This window comes from Tupaia chinensis, unplaced genomic scaffold, assembly GCF_000334495.1.
Source record: "Tupaia chinensis unplaced genomic scaffold, TupChi_1.0 Scaffold000443_1, whole genome shotgun sequence".
Lineage (NCBI taxonomy): Eukaryota > Metazoa > Chordata > Mammalia > Scandentia > Tupaiidae > Tupaia > Tupaia belangeri.
The window spans coordinates 2,772,513-2,791,506 of NW_006159948.1; the positions used below are offsets into that span (position 1 = coordinate 2,772,513).

The 18,994-nt window shown below is 36.2% G+C and overlaps 1 pseudogene; it reads right to left on the reverse strand.

The window, feature by feature from the left end:
* Positions 1-17,400: 17,400 nt before the first annotated feature.
* Positions 17,401-17,852, reverse strand: LOC102484641 (small ubiquitin-related modifier 2 pseudogene; annotated as a pseudogene).
* Between the last annotated feature and the right edge of the window lie 1,142 nt (positions 17,853-18,994).

Sequence of the window (18,994 nt, forward strand, 5' to 3'; positions counted from 1 at the left end):
ATTTTTATAAAATAGGTGATTTTTTATACCTATATATAAATATAAACGTTTATTTTGTTCAAAAACATCTTTTAAAAAATTATATATTTTTCTCTCAAAAATGCATTATTGCAGGGTTGGATGATGGCACTCTGCTGATGGAACATTTTTCAAGGCTGATCCACATAGTCATGTTCCCACCAGTGACGGGCATGTCTGTGGCCCATGGCTAGCGGAGCGGTGTGTGGGTCGCACTGTGAGAACTCTGTTAGTGCCTGTATCTCACTTTTTCTATTTTTATAACTCTTGGAAGTGAAAAATAAATACGATTTTGAAAGAATGCATTAATGTGGGATCAGCAGGTGGTGTGGTGGTTAAGGCACTAGACACTCCCACACAGCTGACTGTGGTTCAAGTCCTGAATCTGATGGCTTGATTTCTTGTTTCCTCTCTGTGTGTCTCTCTCTATTCAAATTAAAATAAACGAATGAATAAATAAAATTAAATAAATAATTCTTTAAGAAACAGAATGCATTAATGCAATTTAGTCATCTCAGTTGTAAGCTTGTGTTAGTTCTTTCAAACATCTAGCTTCACTGTACCTTAATTTCCTTATTGACTAAATGTAAATAGTATCAATCAACTATTCCTTAGGGATATTTCAAAAAGAATTTAAACAATTTAATAGCAAAGATTGTCATATAGCTTATTACTTGGTGATATCAGAACTGAGATGAAAGATTAGGATTGTGTTCGGAGCCAATTACACCTAACTTCCCGAGTGTGAGGTACAGAAAATAGTCTGGCTCATCTCAGTCACAACCCCAAGGACTAGTCTGGCAGGCAACAAAGAAGCAAAAGTTAACTATAGCCTACTCAAACTAAAACACACATTCAAAATAAGTATGTGTGCTTGCTCTGTAAATTTGGTTCCATGGTACATTTTTTAAGAGAAATTTTCGCTGTAGGGCACTTGTGTGCTCACCAGAGAGACAGAAAGAAAGAAAACAAGAAACCACTCTCTGGATGGATGGCCATGCCACAGTCTCTTCTCTGCCATTCTCCTCTCAGGATTTTGGGCACATGTGCACATGTGCATGGTGTGAATGTCAAGTCTCCAGTCCAGGACTCGAACCATGGTTGGTCATGGGGGAGTCCAGTGCCTCAACCCACTGCACTACCTGCTGGCCTCCAAGGAACAATGTCTAACATGCACTGTCCCATTCACAAAGGCAACCATAAATTAACATACATTATAAGTAAACATTGTATGCAACTTGAAAGCAATGCTTTCGGGGGACCAGCAGTTAGAGCAATGGCTATGTTGCTGAACTCTCACGTAGTCGACCACGGTTCGTGTCCCGGACCCAGTGGCTTAAAACTCACGCCTGGCGTGTGTGCGTGCGCGCCCAAGATCCCGAGAGGAGAATGGAGGAGAAGGGATTGCAGCGTGACCATCCCCCCCTGGGGCCTGATTTCTCGCTTTCTGTCTCTATGTCTCTCTCTGTCTGTCTGTCAAGCACACGCGCCCTATAGCGAAAAAATCTCTCCAAAAAAAAGCAATGCCTTCTGTAGCTGCTTTTCAAGTCAGACAGTTATTCCTAAGCTTCACATAGATGAAAAACAAAAAGAAAAAAAAAGAAAGAAAAAGAGAGAAAGAGGAAGAAAGGAAGAAAGGAAGAAAGGAAGAAAGGAAGAAAGAAAGAAAGAAAGAAAGAAAGAAAGAAAAAAAGAAAGAAAGAAAAAGACAAAGAAAAAATACTAGAGCCCCTATTGGACTTCTAACAATACACTAATCTTACCTAATTAAAAGGATACATAGTAGTTACATGACTGTTAGTGTCTAATCTGCAAACTGGGCTAATTTATATTCCCTGACTGGTATGTAACATCCCCCCAGGATAGTGGAATGGCTCACAGCATCACTGACTTAGTCCATTTGAGTGGCTAAAACAAAATACATGAAACTGAGTAATTAATAAAGAACAAAAGCTTATTTCTCATAGGCCTAGAGGCTGACAAGTGCAAGATCAAGACACCAACTGGTTCAGCTGTCTATTGAGGGCTACTCTCTACTTTCAAGATGGCATTTTGCTGCTACATCATTGGAATGAAGAGTCGCTGTCTTTACTAGGCAAAATCAGAAAGACAAGAGAGAACTGCATATTGACTGCAACTTCTTATTTAATTCCCATTATGATGGAAAAGCCTTTCCAATCATAAAGCCTAATCACCAGTTTCACCTTCCAATACAATCACATTGTATTGTACATTAAGTTTCAACACCTGAATATTGGAGCAGACACATTCAAACAACAGCAACGTTTCATACCTATGCAGAGGAAGGAAAAAAATCTAAATTGTCTTCCCAGTAAATCATTCTAACTCGTTACTTTTGCCTATGAAGGTTTAAGCAGTTTGCTTCTTTTTATTTCCTTTCCCTAGCCCACTTTAATGCTAACAAAAACAGGAAGAAAGAGTCAAGTTTATTATAGAATTTCCATAGCTGCTGCTTCTTTTGAAAGAAAATTATTTTGTTATTTATAAGGTCAGAGAAATTACAGAAATTTGCAGAGAGAGAACGAATCATTTTCTTTCTTACTTGGCTGAAGGACAAAGCTTATGACTGTTGTTTAAAAGTCTGTTGTATTCAATATACATAGCAATCTGTTTGCTACAAAAGCATTCATTCTTCATTTGATGGCCCATATGGTTACAGACCCCGATAAAGAATAAGGAGCTAGAGCAGAATTCATGTGCTTTACCTTAATATCCACTGCGATGCTCGTTAGGTATTCCTACGGGCTGCCTAAAAATATAAACACTCTTACAGATAAAATTATTCCTATTCTGATGGGTCCATTTACCCTAGGTTCAATGTGAAACACCGTACTGATGTGAAATAAAATCCCCAAAACCAGGAAGAGAAAACGAGATTTATAATAAAAACACTGTTTTTGAGGCCAGAATAGTCATATTAATTATGCAACCAGTGCTGCTTTGCTTAAATTACCTCAGCCTCTGCATTTGAAGAGCCTTATTAAATAGTTATGTTCCTGTATATTTAAAGAAAGAGAGCTTTATCCATTTAATTAAACTATTTTTATTGTGTAGATTGTAGTATAATAATCCTATGTATTTCACTTTTTCTCTCATTTCTTTTCTCCTTATTTCCCTCCCCAGCAAGATGCATAGGAAGAAAACTAATATTATTTCAGCCACACCATCTTGCCAAAGTGAAATAAATACATGAAATTTTAAGAATGTTAAAAAAAAAAGTAGAAAAGAGAATCAGTATTAAATTGTCAACTGTTCCCTGACAAAAGTTCCTCATAAGCACTTCAGCCTTCGTGTATTTGTTTAAAGTAATTCTGAATACCATTCAAATACTTTCCCCATGCAGTATGAATTAATTTCAGCTGACAAAGTAAAAGTCTCCACTCATCTCCAATTCTTATCAAGTAAGCAAGTTACCCTTTGTGAGAAAGAAAAAGAAGTTACTGTGCATTCTCCTTTGGTAAGTTTCAGAAAAATAATTAACTGCATGCCTCAGAACCAGTTCTTTTCATGAACGAAGTGCCTTCATATCCCTAAAATGACAATCACTCTAATGCACCGTTACTTGTATTAAAAGCAAAGACCATTAGAGCCATATGCAAAGCTTAGCTAACATCTGGCTTTCATGCTCTACTCTGTTTTGTTAGTGTTTTGAAGCTTAGTTAATGCAATGTCACCTATTCCTTTGGTGACTTTGGCAGATGTAATTGTGAGACATCCCCTAGCCTTGAAGCGGAAGGGAACTAATTAAAATGGGGGAGGGATATGGAAAATCCTCCTGGGGCCCTCCTTGATACAGTCTGACAAAACCTACCTGGGAAATAGATTAAAATTTAATGTCTCCTACAAAGAGGCTAACTACATAATCTTGACTATTCCATTTTAGGGCCTATCAACATGAGGATAATGAAACTCAAAGCAATGTGGTCCACCTCTATTAAAAATTGGATTAATTATAGTGTCATGTCAAAGATAATATTAGCCTTAAGGATACATATTAAGGCATTGGGTAGGAGGGGATTATTTCTGAGCATTTTTCTCTAGTGATTAAAAAATTCATGGGTTAATTCAATTCTTTTAATAAACTACTCACAAGACAGAGAAATTTTCTTTTTTCTTTTTCTTTATTTTTGAGAGGTTTTTGCTGTAGGGCACGTGTGTTCATCAGAAAGACAGAGAGAAGTAGAGAGACAGAAAGTGAGAAATTACCACCCCAGGGGGTATGATCACGCCGCAATCCATTCTCCTCTTGGGATCTTGGACATGCATGCACACATGCCCGGCGTGAGTTTAAGCCACTGGGTACGGGACTCGAACCATGGTGGACTACATGGGAGTCCAGCGACATAGCCTTATGCTAACTGCTGGTCCCAAAGGAATTTTCTTTTTAATCATAAATCAAAGAGCAAACTTTTAGCTTGATAATCTACTAGAGAGACTGTCAGATTTGAACAATATGAACATTGTAGAATAATTCATATTTATCTATGAAATACATTAGATAATTGTTTTTCAGCAGAGGACTTTCTCAAGTATGTTGACTGCTTAAGATGGTAATTTTAAGATCAATTTGTTTAGCATTTTTGAGTATATTCTCTGCATACCAACTTGACAGGATGAAGGCTGAAAGCATGTGGGTCATTGGGAACTAAAGACACTGAACCTCTGTTTGAGAACTGGTTGACAGAAAATCGACTTAAGAAATTTGGCTGTCCTAGAATCTTTTTTGTAAAAATTGTTTAAAGAACCCAATATTAAAGTGTGTGTTTTGGGTTAGATAATTCAGCTATATGTCTTTTTCCTCACAACTTTTTATGTTGAAAGTTTTCAATTGTACTGAAAAAGGCATACAATTCAAAAATTGAAATATTCTCATGAACATCCATCTACACTAATATTTATTGTTAAAAATTTATGAATTTTTAAAATATATTTTTGTAATGGAAAAATTAAAGATTTTTTTAACAGAAAAGTTTACATTCCTTGGTTTGTTAAATTATTTCTTCCTTTTGCCCTTCCTACCCACTCCTTACCACCCAATTCCCCTCCTTTATAGTCTCTGGTATCTTCTCTTATCTTCTCTACTATCATATCTTGGTATCTTTCCATTTTTGCCATAGAGTGCAAATATTCGGTGCATACTGAGTGGAGATAAATAGTGTGTATCTTTCAAAGTCTGGCTCACTTGGCTTAACATTAAGTCCTCTATATTCAGCCACTTTGAATCAAATGATGGGATCTCATCAGTTCTTATGGCTGAGTTGTTTTCTGTGGTATGTATGTGCCACAGCTTTTCAGTGCAGTCATCAGCTTTTTAGACACGGTTTGATTTCATGACTTAGCAATTGTAAATAATGGTGCAATAAACAGGCATGTGCAAAAGTCTTTCTGAACAGTTTTCCTATCCTTTGGGTAAATACTAAGGAGTGGGCTTATTGGGTCACATGATAGTCCTAACTGTACATTTTTTAAGAACCTCCATATTGTTTTCCACAGAGGTTGTACTTATATACATTCCCACCAACAGTGTAAGAGGGTTTCCTTTTCACCACAGCTTCACTAGCATTTGTCATGCTTTATTTTTTGATCCTACCCATTTTAAATTGGGTTCATTTTTTAATTTGCATTTCCCTTATAACAATAGATTTTGAACATTTTTTTTCAAATACATTTTAAGTCTTCCATAGTTGTCTCTTCAATTAATTTCCCCATTTTTAATTAGATTATTCATTTTTTATGAACTACTTGAATTCCCTATGTATTTAGGTTATCAATTCCTTCTCTGAAGAATAATGTGCAAATATTTCCTCCCATTCTGAGGGTTGTCTCTTCACTCTAATTGCTGTTTTCTTTGCTATGAAGAAGCTTTTTAAGTTTGATATGATCTCACTTGTCTATTTTTGGGACTATTGGCTGTGCTTTAGAGGTCTAATTTATTTATTTATTTTTTTTTGGAGAGGTTTTGTTTGCTATAGGGTGTGTGTGCTCACCAGAAAGACAAAAAGAAAGCGAGAAATCATTCCCCAGGGGGTATGGCCACACCACAATCCCTTCTCCTCCATTCTCCTCTTGGGATCTTGGGCACACACGCACATGCACCTGGTGTGAGTTTAAGCCGCCAAGTCTGGGACTAAAACCACGGTCAACTACATGGGAGTCCAGCGACATAGCCATTACACTAACTGCTGGTCCCCTTTAGAGGTCTTATTTAAGAAATACTTGCTATTCCAAGTTTCCCTCTATGTTTTAAGAGTTTGAAGTTTTGCATTTAAAACTTTGATTAATTTTGTGTTGAGTCTTGCTAATGGTTAAAGATAGAAGTCCAGTTTTTTGTCATGTGGATTTCTAGTTGTTCTAGTACCATTTGCTGAAATGACTCTTTTCTTACTGCATTTTCTTTTACCTTTGTTAAAGATCAATTGGCTGTGTGATTTGGGGCTAATTTCTGGATTTTCTATTCTGTTTTATTGGTCTACATGTCTATTTTTGTGCCAGTACCATGCTGTTTTGACTATTACCTATTTGTAATATACTTTGAAGTGAGATAGTGAGATGCCTTCTACTCTGTTCCTTTTGTGCACTATTGCTTTGGTAATATGGGATCCTGTATAATTCCAGAAATAATATTGATTGCTTTTTCTACTTCCATGAAGGATGTCACTGGAAATTTGATTGGAATCAAATTAAATATGCAAATTAATTTGGATAGAGCTGGGATATTTATTAAATTGATATTTTCAACCCAAGAACATGGAATGTCTTCATATGTTTTGGTATCATCCTCAATTTCTTTCTGCAATTTTTCATAGTTTTCCTTACAGAGATCGTTCATCTCTTTGGTTAGGTTTATTCCTACATATCTTATTTATTAATTGTTAACAATTTACCATATTTGCTTTATTTTTCACTCAAATTCTTTCTTTCTTATATACATAATAAATGTGTATGTATAGACATTAATAATTTCCTTCTTGAGATATATAGAAATAGTTTCTTATAGAAGCAAAATAGTACTTTCATAGTTAAGAATATTTAAAATATACAATAAAATGTGTAGTCTAATTAAATTAAGGTGATTACTTTTCTAGAATTACATAATATCGTCAAAATGTAGGCAATTTCAAAAATCCATTACCCACTCCAATTTTTTAATCCATTAATCAATGTCTTTGCATTGTCTTAAGTAATTATGCTTCTTTAGTCACTTTTAATATAGAATATGTCTTTGCCTTTTTGTTAAATCTATTTATAATACTGAGTTATTTTGAAAAGCAGGCCACTCATTTTCTTTGATTTGTTTGATGTTTACCTCATGATAAGATTTAAAAATGTTTGCTTATTGTATGCTTTTCACAACTGAGAGAAACAGAGAGAGAAAGACAGAGAGATGGAGTACTAGCCCCCTCTCCCACCCAACAGGATCCTGATGTTATTTTCTACCCCCAGCCTCAGCTTGATCTGATCATGGACAAGCAAATGAATTCAGTATACTCTAGAAGATCTCTAGTAGGTTGCAAATCCAGAACACTCTGATGTAGGCCAGTCTTGAAGAGCACTGCATTTTATTGCTGCACAACCTCCATCATCCTATAGTATGTACTTCTTATTGTATAGTATAGGAAGACACATAATGTCATGTTGTCTTACTATTGGTAATGTTATTTTTGTTCATTTGATTAAAGTAGTGACCATAAGATATATCCACAGTAAAGGGATATCTTCCCTTTAGTAACTGGTAAGTAATCTCTACACTATAGTGATGTTTTTTCTTTCCTTTTTCTTAATTTGAATTATTCTGCTCCTCAACAACTTCTTAGCAAATGATCAACATCCATGGATGATTCTTTTTTGATTCAAATATTTGGGATTAAAAAATAAAAAAATAATCTTTTTTTAGTTTAATCAACTCTTCTGCATTTATAAGCTGCTATGCATCTGTGAACTGCCATATCTTAATAACTAATTGTAAGATTTGTCATCATGAACCTAATGTAATAATTTATTTCCTTGACTTAATAAATTGAGTAAGAGAGGACTAAAAGGCACTTTGGGGGATGTATTTCTCATATTTTTAAAAAGTAATTATATTTAATAAATGAGTTGAAAAAAGATAGTGTCTTGTATTTGTCACTGGAGACATGATGAGTACACGTGGCCCTTGGTGTTTAAATGCTCAGACGTGTGCAGGGACAGACACAGTGCAGCCAACTGACCCGTTCAATACAAAGTTGAGGTTGCATCAATTCTGCCAGTGGTCATCAGGAAGTACTTCACAGAATAGAGACTATTTGCCCTGGGTTTCAAAGAACAAGTATAAATTCTCACAGTAGGTGAAAGACAGTAAGAAAAATATTTCAGAAACTGAAATGAGTACTTTAGCAAGAGTGATAGAAATGGAAGATTATTTTTTATTTAGGAAACCACACAGTTTTGTGTGTATGAAGTTTAGGCTATGTGGCAGGAATGGTAAGAGATAATGTTGGTGGGGTAAGAATGCAATGGTGATTGTATTTATTGAATATGCATTTGTGTTCTCAGTATACCAGTCACTGTTCGGAGGAACTCATATGAATTAAGTAATTTAGCTACCATCGGACATGAAAAAGTGAGATGATTCTTCTTTTGTACAGATGAACCATTGTATGTACCACCAAAATTAAGATACAGAACAATTCCATGTCACTAGGCATTCTCATGCCGCCCCTTTTGTATTCATTCTCTATTCCTACTCAACCTCTGCAACTATTGATCTGCTTCCTAACATCACAGTTGCTTTCTCCAGAATATCCTATATTGTGAGTCTAGCTTCTCTCATTAAACATAATACATCGAGATTCATCTGTGGTGTTGTATATATCAATAGATCATCCTTATCAGGCACATTCCTTTACACAGAGGTAACACAGCTTGTTTATACATTTAACAGTTGAAGGATATTCTAGTTGCTCTGGTTGCTCACAAGAGTATTTCAGTCAATCTGTGGCATGGTGGTTAAGGTGACTGGATCTCACATAGCTGACTACAAGATTTGAGTCTAGAGACCTGACGGCTTGAGAAACATGCTAGGTACATGTGTGAGCATGTCCAAAATCCTGAAAGAAAGGAGCAATGGAGGAGAGGGCATGGTGACAGACCATTCCCCAAGGGGAGTACTTTCTTACCAACCCCTCACCATCTATCTCTTTCCGGTGAGAGCACATGTCCTCTGGCTATTTTTTTTTTCAAAAAGAGAAAATAATTTATTGTAGTTTACTTATTATAACTAAAGCTACTATAAACAGGTATGTACTGGGAACCAGCAGTTAGCGTAATGGCTATGTCGCTGGACTTCTACGTAGTCGACCGTGGTTCGCGTCCCGGATCCGGTGGCTTAAAACTCACGCTGGGTGCGTGTGCGTGCGTGCCCAAGATCTCGAGAGGAGAATGGAGGAGAAGGGATTGCGGCGTGACCATCCCCCCTGGAGGGTGATTTCTCGCTTTCTGTCTCTATGTCTCTCTCTGTCTGTCTGGCGAGTGCACGCGCCCTATAGCAAAAACCTCTCCAAAAAAAAAAAAAAAAAGCAAAAACAGGTATGTATTCATTTTTCTGTTAATGTAAGCTTTTACTTATCTTAGATAAATACCGAGTGAGGTTGATAGGTTAAGTTATAGATACCTTACTTGCTTTACATTGCTTATTTTTCACAGTCTTTAGGTATCACTTTGTGCTTTGTCCTCAGTTTTATATGTAATCAGGAGGAGAGGTAAGCTACAGCAGGTTATTCCATTTGGTCAGTGCCTAAAGCCTCAACTCATTTAAAAAAAGGCATGATAAATTCTCCACAGTCAATAATAATGTATGTTTCAAAACAAATAAAAAAGTACATTTCAAATGGCTCACCGTAAAAAAAGATAGGTAAATGAAGTGATGGGTGTGTTAATTACTGTGATCTAACCATTCAACACAGTAACATATTAAAACATATTGTACTTCACAAATGTATGCAACTATAATTCATCAATACAAATATTAATAACTTTTTAAAATACAAAACTAGATGGAAAAATAAAAATGATAATTAAAAACGTGTTAACTTCCAGAAGTTTGAAGGAGCATATAGAAATGTCAAAGAAGTAAAATGTAAGAATACTGCTCTGTTCTAATATCTAAAATAGGGATATTAACCAATTAGGTACAAGCCACTCAGATGATATGAAGCTTTTTTCCCTTTTTAAGTGAAAAAAAAAATTCAATACCTAGTCACTTTTACCTTTTACATTTGTGTTAAAGGGTGGTAGCCTTCTGTTTGGGTGAAAAACACAAGTTCCGTTTTTAAAGTTCACAGCAGAATGCAACTTTGACTCCCATATGCCTGGCATTTAAAGTGCATAGCTTTCCCTTTAACCAAGTTTAGAATATCTGCACTAAAACCTCTTCTCAGAATATTCCATTATTAATTAATTATAATCTAGATTGTTTTCAAAGTTTCATTTTTAAAAAATCACTTATTTAAGAGTCAGTGTACTGGCTTTATTAACTATGTTTTGTCCTAGAATCTAAAACTCCATAATGCATTAGGATAGATGTGTAGAAATCAAATTGTATCAGAACCTTATTGTCTCAGCTGCTGCAAAAAATGTGTTTACTTTGTATAAAAAGTTTGATACCTACACTATTTATTTGAACAGCATTTTTTCAGCATTTGCTAAAACCATAGATGAAAAAAAATTACCTCTTGTATTATCAAGTGTCCTTTTTAGATAATCACAATTTTTTTTATTTTAGCAAGTTTGTATTAGTAGGAAAAGCTACAAATTTAAAAAAATCTATGATTTCTGTTGTTAGTCAAAAAAATATAAAGCAATGTTTTTCTCATATCCTAGCTTATAAATGAATTATTAAATTAATTCAGCGCCCAGTTGTAATTTCCTTATGTCATAAACACACTTACATATATCCCTATTCTTTTTTTATTTTTAAACTTTATTTTTCCTAAGAGAGAGAGAGGTAGAAAAGAAAGAGAAAAGCAAGGCACCTTCAATAGACTCAGCATGCCACAATTCCCCTACCCAATGCTGCCTTCCAGCCAGCCAGAATCGTAGGTCCCAGTGAATTTAACTGGACCCAAGATCTAGACTGTTCTTCCATGTAGACATAGCGTTACAGAACAGTGCCCTAGTACCTGATCTACTGTAGATGACCCTCAGTGCCTTTGACTATGACGTTTATTTTGCTTTAGTTTTTGAAGTCAACTTTATTGAGGAATATTTATATACAATAAAATATACCCACTTTAACTCTGCATTTGGTATTTTCTGACAAGTACATAAGCAATATGATCACAACCAAGATAGTGTTGATATTACCCCAAAATTTGCTTTGTACACTTTTACTTCCATTTTAAAAATTTTCCAAGAGTATGTGTGTTTGCCAGAGAGAGAAAGAGAGAAAGAGGGAGGGATAAGGCGCAAGTATTCCCTCAACAGGGCACAGTCACACTGTGATCACCTTCTCTTGATTTCACCACTCTGTCAGAATTTGGGGCACACATGCACAGCAATTGGCATGTTTTTTTTAAGCCACCAGGACCTGGATCCCAATGGTGCTGTCAGTCATGTGGGAAGTGCCTACCTTAACCACCAGGCTACGGAGACAGCCCTGAAGCACTTAGCTTTCAGTTGCCCCACTCCAGCAGCTAACCTAAATCACTTGCTGTAATCAAAATTTACTTTCCATTCTAGACTTTCATATACATAGAAATATAGATATCTATGTTTGATTTGGCTTCTTTTTCTTAGCATACCTTTTAAATTTTCATACATATTATTATTTTTTTTCAAATTAAATATTTGTGGTTATTCCTAAATGTGTTCACTTGTATATAATATGTCTTTTTCCCTTTGGTTAACTTTCATGTTTCCACTAGTTTTCAGAAATTGGATAATGATTTGTCTTTGTATTTATCCCCCTTGGGTTCATTCATTGACCTTTGTTCTCTGTGTGTGTTTGTGTATATGTGTATTTTTAAAAACCTTTACTTTAAATAATTTTTCTCTGACTGTATGCCATAGGACCACAATTTTCTGTATGATCCGTGGGTTTAATAGGCTCTGTTAAACATTATTTTTAAAGTATTTTCTTTGAGCTTCAGTTTGGCTAATTTTTGTTGCTTGTTTGAAAGTTCACATCTGGGGCAAGTGGCATGGTGGTTAGGGTGCTGGACTCCCATATATCCAACCACAGTTCAAGTCCCAAACCTGGAAACTTATGTTCTTTTTCTCATTTTCTCTCTCTCTTTTTCTATCTCCTTCTGATGAGCATATGTGCCCTATAAGAAACTAAAAATAATAATAGTAATAAACAATAAAATAAATAAGGTTTTTTTTAAAGTTCACAATCTTTTTTTTTTGGTGTGAGAGAGATTTTTGCTATAGGGCCTATGTGTTTTCCAGAGATATAGAAAGAAAGAAATCACCCTCTAGGGACAATGGCCATTCCATAATACTTTCACTATTCTCCCCTCAGGATTGTGGGCCCACATGCACATGGGCCTGGCATGAGTTGAAGCTGACTTCCAAGACTCAAACCACAAAAGACTACGTGGGAGTCTAACAATGAAATTATTATGCCATCAGCTGGTCCCACAATCTTTTCTTTTGCAGTCTTTAATATGCTGTTAATCTATTCAGTAAAATTTTCATTTCAGATAGATACTATAAGTTTCTCCTTTAGAAATTTTATTTGTCCTGCTCCTTTATTTTTATTTATTTTTTATTTTTTTATTTTTTTGGAGAGGTTTTTGCTATAGGGCGTGTGCACTCACCAGACAGAGAGAGACAGAGAGACAAAAAGCAAGAAATCACCCCCCAGAGGGGATGGCCACACCGCAATCCCTTCTCCTCCATTCTCCTCTCAGGATCTTGGGCACGCATGCACAATCACCCGGCATGAATTTTAAACCACTGGGTTTGGGATGTGAACCGTAGTTGACTAGGTGGGAATCCAGTGACAGAACCGTTAGGCTAACTGCTGATCCCTGCTCCTTTATTTTTTAAAGTAAATTCAACTTCATTCTTTATATATTCCCCTATTTGTCTGGTAGGATATCATTTGTTATTTCTGAGAGGTTTCAATGGACTAATTTTTGTCCTGGATATTACAGTTTTCTGTTTCTTGGCATATGTACAATTTTTGTTCACTTCTGACTTTTGTGTGTTAAATTGTTGCATGTCTAGATTTTGTTTTCTTCTTTCAAAGAATACTGAATTTTGTTTTGACTTAGTAAAATTGCTTTAAGATCACCTTGATTATTTTAAAACTTGTTTTAAAGCTCTGTTAAGGTGGAGCTAAAAATTATTGACTCTAAAGCTCACAACTGTAGCCAGTGTGCTCTACTTCTGGGACTCCTACTGAGTAACCTTGGTGTTCGCTGTGGTTCAGAGCTCACACATTCTTCAGTCCAGTGCAAGCTAATTTGGTCTGGTTTCAGATCTCTGGTAGTTCATTGTCTGGTCCTATGTGGCTTTAGTGTGCACGTGTGCAGTCTGATTTCTAACAACAGCTTTAAGAAAACTCCATACATGCAAATTTCGGAAGTTCTATGTAAAATTGTCTGTAGTTCTTTCCTTCTTGATATTCTGCCTGAAAAAATTCAAGCACTGTCTGTACCACATCCACCCCAACAGCCACATACACACACTAGTTTCTGTACTCTGTCTCTGCCAGAATGCTTGCTTTGCCTGGGTGCCTTTCCTTGTCTTGCCACCAAAAATACTTCTGGAAAGAAAATCAGGGTGATCATAGAGCTTCTTTACTTTGTAACTCTGTTCTCAGGGAACATAATCCTGGGCTGCTACAAATATCTGAAAACAGAACTTTCATATATTTTGTCTAGTTTTCCGGTTGTTTATCAGCAAAAGGACAAATCATCTACCTGTTACTTTGTTATGTTATGAGTCAGCAGTCTGTTTTTTTATTTTAATTCCTTTAACAATACTCTGTGTAATAATGTAAGCCATGCCATATCCTTTAAAAACATTGTATATAGCTTCTATAAATATATTTCAATATTCTGAGAAGATAGAAAACATTTTTGACCCAGAGAACAATTTTTATTATCCAAATAGCTAATGTGCCTTTTAATTATTTCTGTATTTTTATAAATTATTTAATGACTGTGTGTTTTAATTCCTTGAAGACTTCCAGCAAAGAAAATGGACCTAAGGGGATATTTAATTTTGATGAAAAGATAGTTTATCTTTCAGATAAAAAAAATATTAATGGTCCCTTCCTTGTGGACAATGAAGTTTGTTTCACTTGGACCTCTTAAGAAGGAAATACATGTCAGATGTATTAAATATTGGTATAACTAAAGCCAATGTTATGATTCTTTTATTTTAGTGTGTTTTTATCAAATTTTTAGCTTTCTTTGTGATTTTATTGTCACAAAAATAGTAAATTATTAATATTAATAATAAGAAAAAGAAGGTTTATTATAATATCTCTATGAAATGTTTTAATTATATAAAAGTCTCAAATAGGACTGGTTCTCTGACCTGGTGTTTAGGGCAGCCAGATCCCATATGCCAGCTGTGCAGCTCAAGTCCTAGACCTGGTGGCTTGAGAGAGATGCCAGGTGCATATGTGTGTGTGCCAAAAATTCCAAAACGAGGGAGACATGGAGAGGGGTTGAAGTTTGACTATTTGCCATTGGTGTGCTTTCTCTTTTTCCTCTCTGTCACTCTATTTCACTCTAGCGAGTGCTTATATTCCCTGACCAAAAGAAAAAAACTAAGACAAATAGAAACAGTTTTTGTGAGGTAATATTATCGTCTATGCCTGGGCATATATGGCCTTCACCATAGCTTTAAATAACAAGTATGGCCTGAAAGTAGCATGGAGCCAGCAGGTGGCAAGGTGGTTATTGTGGCTGGACTTCCACATGCCAACCACGATTTGCATCCCAGATCCAGAAGCTTGAAAATCACACTGGGTGTGTGTGCATGCATGCCAGAAGCGCCAAGAGGAGAAGGAATTGTGGTGTGGCTATCAGGGTGATTTCTCACTTTCTTTCTCATTGTCTCTTTCCAGCAAGCACACATGCTCTATGGCAAAAACCTAAAAAAAATAAATAATTAATTAATTAAAGCAGCATGAATAAGAAGAGGATTCAAAATCTGGAAGCAAGTATTCCTGCCAAATAGAACATCAGGGTAGTTTCTGCAAATGACCTTTTTATTTGTTTGCCACAGGGCACCGGCACATACACTCACCAGAGACACAGACAGACAGAATGTGAGAAATCACTCCCCAGGGAAGATGGCCTTGCCACGGTACCTTCTCCCCATTCTCCTCTTGGGATTTTAGGTGTGCATGCACACGCACCTGGCCTGCTCTAATGTTGCTGAGTTCAGGATTCAAACTGCACAGCCAGCCATGTGGGATCCAGCTGCCTTAGCATTCATGCCACTTGCTGGGCTTACAAAGAAACATTTTTTGAGTGGTAAGGTTTAAAAGGACCATAAAGAGGCATACTTTTTAAGAATGCATGTATTCATCACATTATCATATTAACAGCTTCTTTCTCCTTCCTAATATGTACACACATACATTCATGTGCACACAAACACACACACAGAATCATACACTAACAATCTATAGTTAATATCACCCAATCTGATAGAACTACTCTTTTGTTACGGAGGAAACATATTTGGTGATGGCTTCCATGAAATTCCTATAAGAAATTGCATTTTCATGTTTTTTACACAAATTTTAAAACACTTGCCCATGGGACCAGCAGTTGATGTAGTAGTTACGTCGCTGGACTCCCACATGACCTACCATGGTTTGAGTCTCAGACCCAACAACTTGAAACTCATGCTGGGTATGTGTGTGTGTGCCCAAAATCCCAAGAGGAGAATGGAGGAGAAGAGATTGCAGTGTGACCATGCCCCAGGGAGTGATGTTTTTCTTTTTGTCTCTCTCTTTCTCTCCAGTGAGCACATGCACCCCACAGCAAAAATCTCTCTGGAAAAAAACAACTTACCCAGACTTCTTTGCTGACCTACTAAATTAATTCTTGCTAAAAATCTAGTCAAACATATGACTTTCGAATGCCAGTAATCTTTATACAACTGGCTTCTTTTTGTCATTTAAAAACAAACTTAAATTTGACTTTACTAAAAGACTTCCTTCTTAACGGAAATATTTTTCTCCTTTATGTATAAAATATGTATTTCCTCTTCCAAACTAAAACATTCATTCTCTATACCTTCCCTTTATCTTAAACTTGTGCATAGAACTTATTATCCAGTATTTTTCTTGTTTGGTATATTTATTTATGTGTGGTTCATAGTCCTCAGTCTGAGACCTTCGCATAAGACAATGAAATATGAAATGCTTGGAGGAGGCCTCTTATTATCTGGTTCACTTATATACCCTGTAACCCAGAGCAATCCCTGACACAAAGAGAGAACCTCATAACTGTCTGGCAAATTACAAAATGGATACAAGATTTTCACCAGGAGGAATAACAGAGGAAATGATTTCCATCTCTTAGACAATGCATAGTAAAGTTCTGAACAATGAGGAATCATTATTTTCTTTTTGTATAATCACTACTGTATTTCTATTTTTTGTGGTGGTTGTCCTTTTATGATTGCACATAAAAAATTAATTACAACAATCAGTTTCAGAAGCTCTCATGAGTTATGATGACATTTCAATTTATAGTTTGGCCAACGAAGAAGACTGGGGTGCAGAAGACTGAGATGGGGATCTTAGAAATAAGTCCATGTGGGCAGTCAGAAAACTGGGTTCAGAAAATTCATTTTAGTACCATAAAACTTGTGGTCTTATAGTATTCTTTTATTTTTTTTTAAACAAGAAGTTTATTTAAACAACAAGACACTTGACTTGAAGGGAAAACTATCTAGGATTCCTTTTTTTCTTTAAGAGTAGTTTATCCCTACTTAAAGACAGATTGCCCTACATGTAACAGCTACGTACAAAAAAGTTACAAAATTGTCCTTGGTTTACAATGATAATGAAAAACATTAAAATTCTCCAATCAAGGTATGCAAGGATTTTTATGTTGTTGGGTTTTTTTTCTTTTTCTTTTTGTTAAAACAGTGAGAGCAAAATAACTTACTGGAATATAAAGTTAAGAGCTGACTGAGCGGCCACTGATGGAGAAAGGGGGTGTTTTCACAGAACCGGCATTTTCCCCATCCCATCTCAATTTCATGTCAATCAAAACATGCCATTGGCCATTTAGTTAAAACAAAATGCAATATGCTTGTGCACATACACCAGTTACTTTATGTATGATAAAGGAATGGGGGAGGGAAAATGAAAGAATAGAGAACACTATACTGTAGTAGTCAGGATGTGGTGAAATGTGGTTTTCTAATTGAGAATGTATTCTTGGTCTGTAAGAACAGAGTTCTGGAGTAAAGTAGCAGGTTCCCTTTTAAGTAGACACCTCCTGTCTGCTGTTAGAACACATCAATTGTATCTTCATCCTCCATTTCCAACTGTGCAGGTGTGTCTGTTTCCTTGATCGGCTGCCCATCAAATCAGAATCTGATCTGCCTCATTGACAAACCCTGTCGTTCACGATAGGCTTTCATTAGCTTACTAAGTGGTGTATGCCTCTTGATCTTCAACTGCACCACAGAACCATCCTGCCCCTCCACCTTCAAATTAATATGATCGTTGTTCTCAGTCTTGACTCCTTCCTTGGGCTTTTCGGCGGCCATGGCAAGCATCGGAGTCTCCTCAGCTGCCGCTTCACAAAAGAGGTACCAGGTCCTCACCGAACGAGCACACAGGCAGCACCTGTGGTCTTATAGTAGTCTAACACAACATAATAGGAGGCAAATAGCGAACATTGCAAACGCATTGAATCACACCATGTCGTGACAGGAAGTGAGAAAACATCGAGAAGCTTTCTCAGCAGCTCAGTTGGTTCTGGGTAGAATGTCAAGATGCTGACAAGATGAAGTTTTTGAGGATGAGTAAGGAACAAGTCAGGAGCATGTTGTATGTTAAGGACTCAGCCCATAACATATTGCTTGAGGACTCCCACATGAATTGTTGCTGTTATGATTATTAATCTTCTTTGAGGCTATACTCAGTCTCAAGGAATGAAGCAGCCCTGAGACAGACCATTGGTATGTTTTGAGCTGCAGTGGGGGAGTTTAAGCTGTAGAGAACTGTGTATTTTCTGCTCTTCTTGGAGTCATATGGACATTTAAGAATTCAAACTGTGCGCCAGCAGATGGTATGGTGGTTAAGCGCTGGACCCCTACTTGGCTGACTGCAGGTTGAGGCCAGAACCTGGAGGCCTAAAATTCATGCTGGTCGTGTGTGTGTGCATGCCCAAAAACCCAAGAGAATGAAGGATAACAGATTGCAGTGTGGCCATCCCCACATGGAGGTTATTTCTTGCTCTCTCTCTCTCTCTTTCTCTCTGGCAGGGGCATATGTTCAATCTCTTAAATTCTAGAGGGATTTGGGTTAAGATCTTTATGTTTTGTGGAGAGATTCCAATTTGAAGTGTGAACTCATATACATGGGAGTTACTTCACTTTTGAATTATTGATCATTATGGTCATTGCAGAGGGATATAACTGAAGATCAAAAGGTAAAGGCTGTCCATTAAATTATTTGACATAGAATTGATTTCCCATAAGTTCATTCAAAGCCAAGATTTTTAGGCATTGACAGATCTTGAAAAGAAATCACTTCCTTATCAAGAGACTTCATAAAGTGGATATTTAAATGTTGCTTAGCATCACAATTTAATTATTCTAAAATGTGGAATATAAATATCATCCTTCAAAATGTTTGATATTTATTTATTTTTCAGTGGCTACCACTAAAGTGATGAAAAGGTAGTGCTAGTTCATGCAAAAAATACTCTTTAAATTAAAAACAGATTTAGTTATGCTCTAAACCCATATTTTTAACAAA